Below are 6,546 nucleotides of genomic sequence, written 5' to 3'. Positions count from 1 at the left end.
AGTGCTGGGATTAAAGGCGTGCACCACCACTACCCGGCGCAAGTCCCTTTTTCTTACTTGTCAGGCTGAAGAGCATCAAAACAACACTATGTTGCCTGGACCCACTGGTTCCTGAGCTTGTAGGCTTTTTAGAGATGGAGCTAACTGAACTCCCTGACTTGAAAGCTCTGGGTTGAGAGGGGTCTCAAAGACTGCAGGACACTGTCACTGTTGCTCTTTAGGGCAGCTGACAACTTTTGAGGGCTCCTGTAGACATCTTTGGTGGCCCCGAAAAGAGCCACACCCAGGGTGCTCATGGGGACAAAGTGTAGAGCAGAGACTGAAGGAAAGGCCATACAGAGACTGCCCCACCAGGGGATCCTCCCATATGAAGACACCAAACCCAGACACTATTGTGGATGCCAAGAAGTGCTTGCTGACAGGAACCTGAGGAGCCATTGGACTGAGGGTCTCCTGAGAGACCCTGCCAGAGCCTGACATATGGATGGATGCTTGCAGCCAACCATTGAACTGATCATGGGTTCTCCAATGGAGGAGTTAGAGAAAGGACTGAAGGAGCTAAAGGGGTTTGCAACCCCATAGGAAGAACAACAATATGAACCAACCAGAGCTTCCAGGGTCTAAACCAACTAAGGAGTACACATAGAGGGACTATGGCTCCAGCCATATATGTAGAAGGGAATGGCCTTGTTGGACATCAATGGGAGAAGAGGCCCTTGGTCCTGTGAAGGTTCGATGCAAAAGTGTAGGGGAATGTGAAGGCAGGGAGGCAGGAGTGGGTGAGTGGGTGGGGGTGCACCCTCATAGAAGCAGGAGGAGGGGGGATGGGATGGGGGGCTTCTGGGGGAGAAATCAGGAAAGGGGATAACATTTGAACATGGGTCTATCGAATTTGTTTGCCCAGGAGTTGTAGAGACCAAGTATGGGGCAGAGACTGAAGGAAGGACAATCCAGAGACTACCCTACCTGGGAATCCTTCCCATATTCAATCATCAAATCCAGACACTATTGTGGATGCTAGCAAGTGCTGGATGACAGGAGCCTGATATAGCTGTCTCCTGAGAGGCTCCGACAGTACTTGACTAATACAGAAGTAGAGGCTCACAGCCATCCATTGGACTGAGTACAGGGTCCCCAGTGAAGGAGCTAGAGAAAGGACCCAAGGAGCTGAAGGGGTTTGCAGCCCCTTAGGACGAACAACAATATGAACTAACTAATACCCTCAGAGCTCCCAGAGACTAAACCACCAACCAAAGAGTACACATTGTGGTACTTGGTTCCGGCAGCATATGTAGCAGAGGATGGCCTTGTCGGTCATCAATGGGAGGAGAGGCCCTTGGTCCTGTGAAGGTTCTATGCCCCAGTGTAGGGGAATGCCAGGGCCAGGAAATGGGAGAGGGTGGATTGGTGAACAGGGGGAGAGGGGAGGGACAGGGGTTATTTTCGGAGAGGAAACCGGGAAAGGGGATATCACTTGAAATGTAAATAAAGAAAATATCTAATATAAAATAAATTTTAAAAAGAAATAAAGCAAGATTAATTCATAAAAGAGCTGTGACATAGTATCCCCAGCCATCAGAATAATGTTTTCAGAGATTACTTAATGACATAATAAACTGTTCTTGATGCAGTGTTAAGTGGGAAATTAAAGATCTAAAACTGCAAGCCGGTGGTGGTGCAGGCCTTTAATCCCAGCACTTGGGAGGCAAGGCAGGCGGATCTCTGAGTTCGAGGCCAGCCTGGTCTACAGAGTGAGTTCCAGGATAGCCAGGGTTAGGGTTATACAGAGAAACCCTGTCTCGAAAAAACAAAACAAAACAAAACAAACAAAACAACAACAAAAAAACCCCAACCAAACAACCAAACAAAATACTGAATATAGGTGTACTGAACTTGTTTGTCCAGTAGGTGGCATCATTAGAAAAGGTTTTAATTTTATTGATTTACCAGGATACCTTTTTAAGTTTTTTGTTTGTTTGTTTTTCAAGAGAGGGTTTCTCTCTTGAAAAGATTGGTGTGACCAATCTTACTTATGAAGGGCACTATTCATGAATCTATTCTACATTGTTGGCATAAACTTGGGTATTTTCTTTTGTTGTTGCTGTTTTTTGAGACAAGCTTTCACTATATATCCTTGGCTGGCCTTGAACTCAGAGTCTCTGCCTCCATAGTGTTGGGATTGAAGCTGCGAACTCAAGTTTTTTTTTTTTTCTTTTTTTTAATGTTTTTCGAGACAGGGTTTCTCTGTGTAGCCATGGCTGTCCTGGAACTCACTCTGTAGACCAGGCTGGCCTCGAACTCGAACTCAGAAATCTGCCTGCCTCTGCCTCCCAAGTGCTAGGATTATCAAACTGGTTTTTAAAGCTTGTACTTAAGATACCTTAGTTCCTGGGCCTAGTTATTTATAAAAGTCTACTTTGCAATATAATATTATAGTTAAGACTGCCATGTTCTGGCTATGCATCTAACCCAATCTAAGTTCCTTTCAGGTCCTAGCTAGCTCTGCTGAGATCAAGCAGTGAGGTACTCCAAGCTACTCCATATTTTGTGGCAGTCTTTTCAGACTATGAATTGCTTTGAAAGACTTTATTTAAAAAATTATATATATATATTTATTGTGTGTGTGGTGCATATGTGTGTGAGTGTGGAAGCAAACATACTATAGTATGAAGAGTTGGTTCTTTCCTTCTACCATGAGATCCTGGAGTTACTACCTTCTACCATGAGACCCAGGTTATTAGATTTGTATGGTAAACACTTACCTGGTGAGTGTTTGTTAGCCTGAGAGAATTCATCTTACAAGTAGCTTTGGAATCAATTTGAGGAGGGAGATAACTCTGTACTTCAGTGAAAACATGAATAGTGATATAAGTTTGGCACTACCCACATAGCATAAACCATAAACTGCTTATTCCTAGGAGTGAAAAGGTGCTACTCAATGAACTTATTGCACAAACTGGACACTGGTGGTCTGAATAAGAATGCCTACATAGACTCATGTATTTGAATGTTTAGTCATTAGGGAATGGTACTACTTAGAAGGATTAGGAGGTGTGGCCTTGTTGGAGTAAGTGTGGCCTTGTTGGAAGAAATGTGTCACTGGCTTTGAGGTTTCAGAAGCACAAGCCAGGCCTAATGCTCTCTCTCTCTCCTGATGCCTGCAGGCATTAGGTATTTCTACATTACCATATCTGCCTGCATGCCACCATGCTCCCTGCAATGATAATGGAATAAACCTTTGAAACTGCAAGTATGGTCCAATTAAATCCTGTCCTTTATAAGAGTTGCCATGGTCATGGTGTCTATTCACAGCAATAGAATACTGACAAAGACAGAAGTTGATACCAGAGAGCAGGATATTGCAATGATGGTTCTGACCATGATGTTTATTGGAGGAATATGGGACATTTTGGGACCTTGGATTAGGAAAGTAGTTGAATGTTTTAAACAGGGCTTAATGGGTCATACTAGTAGTATTGGGAGCAATGTTGGTTATAAAGATCCAGCTCAAGAGGTTTCAGAGGGCAAGAACATTAGTAAGCCTGGAAGCTGTGCTTGTGGTATTTTTGGTGAATAATGTGGTTGTTTTCTACTCATGTCCAAAAATAAAATAAAATAAAATAAAAACAACCTGCCTGAGGCTAAATTGAATACTTTTATATTCACATAGGATATTTATAAACAGCTTAGTATTGATTCTGTCATATGGCTATTAGTAGTCAATCTTAAGCAGATCTATAATGAAAACGAGCAAACTGGGCAAGGAAAAATACAAAATGTACAGTTTGAGCAGAAAATGGGCACCAGGAAGTAGAATGGAGCTAAACTAAATCCAGCACTCAAGGAGATAAAAAGTTCAAAGAAAAGCCTGATGCTAAATGGAATAAAGGAAGTGGTGACCTCAGGACTAACTCACCTAGTTAAGCTTCCAACTTGTGAAAAAAAATTAAAGAGCTGAAGCAGTGAAGGAAATCATCAAAGCCAGAAAGCTGATGCAGATGTAATTGAAAGTATCCCCCAGCACACAGCAGAACTTGACAGCTTCAGCCATGTGGCTCTGGCTTTAGAGTCAAGGATACAAGAATAGGGTTGTGGAATTTCCCTCTGTGGATAATGAAAGTCACTGAAGCCAGTTGTGTATCAGAGATGTCCCTGAATGAAGACATAGAAAGGCCATTTTGTGATACTGTGAATGTGAAGCCTGGATTTCACTGGAGATCCCAAGATGTTGGAGATGCCAGAGTTGTGGGGTACTCACCAAGGAGATCACCAAGGAGAGCTGTTAATAGGGAGTAGAACCAGCCAGAGAGAGAAAGAGAGAGAGAGACAGAGAGAGAGAGAGAGAGAGAGAGAGAGAGAGAGAGAGAGAGAGACACGGAGAGGAAGGAGAGGGAGAGGGAGGGGGAGAGAGAGAGGGAGAGGGAGGGAGGTGTTGCAGTCAACAAAGCTAAAAGGAGTTGGAGATCTGAAGAACACTTAGATATCAGACATAGAAATGCAGAATTTGGAGTTTGCCAAGTTGGTTTTTAGTCTTGCTTTGGTCCAGTATTTCCTTTCTATGCTCCTTTCTCCCCCTTTTGGAATGGCAATGCCATTGTGTGTAGGAAAAATATAATCTGATTTTTTAAATTTTGATTTTTACAGTTAAGAGATTGTCCTGAGTCTCAAAAGAGACTTTGAATGTTTAAACAAGTCTTGAGACTGTAAAAGACTATGTCAACTTTTGGAGTTGGACTGAATGTACTCTTGCATTATGATGTAACAAGCCTCTGTGGGGTCAGGGACTGAAATAGTGTTTCTTCACAGCAATAGAACACTGAGTAAACACCTAGCACTGAAGACTGTAGAGATGTCTCAGTGGGTAAGTGTGCTCTTCCGAAGGTCCTGAGTTCAATTCCCAGCAACCACATGGTGGCTCACAACCATCCATAATGAGATCTGACACCCTCTTCTGGTGTGTCTGAAGACAGCTACAGTGTACCTAATTATAATAATAAATAAATCTTAAAAAAAAAACCCACCTAGCACTGAGATAGTGACAGCCCTTATTGACTTATCATTAGCTACTTGGTGCATGCATCAAGGACTGATGGGCAGAGAACTTTTCACTGTCCTAGAAACGTAAACTTCCATTGGTTCCCACTGTTGATGTAGCTTTCTGGAATGACTGTTTGTTCAACCTCCTGTTTACCTATCTAGACCTGACATCTGTTCATCCATCTGTCTGTTCACTCTTCTGAGCTAGCTGGACCCTTTCACTTCCAAAGCAGGGCTAAACTCTACAGCTTATCTTTGATCCTGTAGCTCAAGTCTAAGGCCAGTAGCCAGCAGCTAGCTCTCAGCTTTGTTCAGTTGATACCTTATTAATACAGAGTCTATTTGAACTTCCATTAGCTTCTGTGCTTCTCAGTTCTGACAAACTCTTTTTTTTTTTCTTCGAGACACGGTTTCTCTCTGTAGCCTTGGCTGTCCTGGAATTCACTCTGTAGACCAGGCTGACCTCGAACTCAGAAATCCGCCTGCCTCTGTCTCCCAAGTGCTAGGATTAAAGGCGTGTGTCACCACCGTCCAGCCCTGACAAACTCTTGAACTCTGCTGTAGCTTCTGAATTCTTTACAACCACTCTATAACTTTTATATCATATATACATATATATCTATACACATATATATGTATGCGTTTATATATTTGCTATATTATATGTATTATGTGATCTGAGAGTTAATGGTAATTAAAACGATTAGAATAAAAGAATCTTATGGCTGTAAAGATGGCTCAGCAGTTGAGATTGAGGACTGCTCTTATGAAGGACTTAAGTTTGGTTCCTGGCACACAATTGCCTATACTTCCAGTTACAGGGTATCTGATGCCTTCTCCAGGACTCTTCAGGCACCTGCGCTTTACAGCTACACATTCCCAAACAGACAAATACATATAAACATAATTCAAATAAAAATAAGCCCACTTAATAAGAAGGAAATCATTCCTGATACCTGAGACCTAAACAATTACCTACCTACAACCACTTTACTAAACTAGTAGAATCCCCAACTACATTCTACATATTTGTCCTTATACCCACAAATAAGTGTAGTTCTCACCATTCCATTCACTAATGAAAATTATCTTTGCAACAGATGGATAGGACTATAGAAAAGCAGTCAAAATGAAGAGTTGTGTAGCCCAATCTCAATGGATACATCTACAAAATATTCCCAATCCTAAGGCTCAGTGACCATCACAAAGTATGTGTGGGGGTGTGGGGGTGGGGTGTGGCAGAAACATTGTAAGAGCCAGAGGATACTGGAGTTTGTTGTGAAAGTATATCTACAAGGAATATCATATGTTATATCTACAAACTCTTACCAACATGACTGCTCAAACATGAACTGAACAAGGATGACTCCAATAGGCATGCAAAAGTGGATGGGAAAAAGCTCACAAACTATCAACCACATACAAGAACCATAGGTGTCTTAGGGTTTCTATTCCTGCACAAAACACCATGACCAAGAAGCAAGTTAGGGAGGAAAGGGTTTATTCAGC

Source organism: Mastomys coucha, chromosome X (genome assembly GCF_008632895.1).
Source record: "Mastomys coucha isolate ucsf_1 chromosome X, UCSF_Mcou_1, whole genome shotgun sequence".
In the NCBI taxonomy this organism is placed as follows: domain Eukaryota; kingdom Metazoa; phylum Chordata; class Mammalia; order Rodentia; family Muridae; genus Mastomys; species Mastomys coucha.
The sequence above is the reverse complement of the archived record's forward strand: the minus strand, read 5'-3'. Positions refer to the sequence as shown.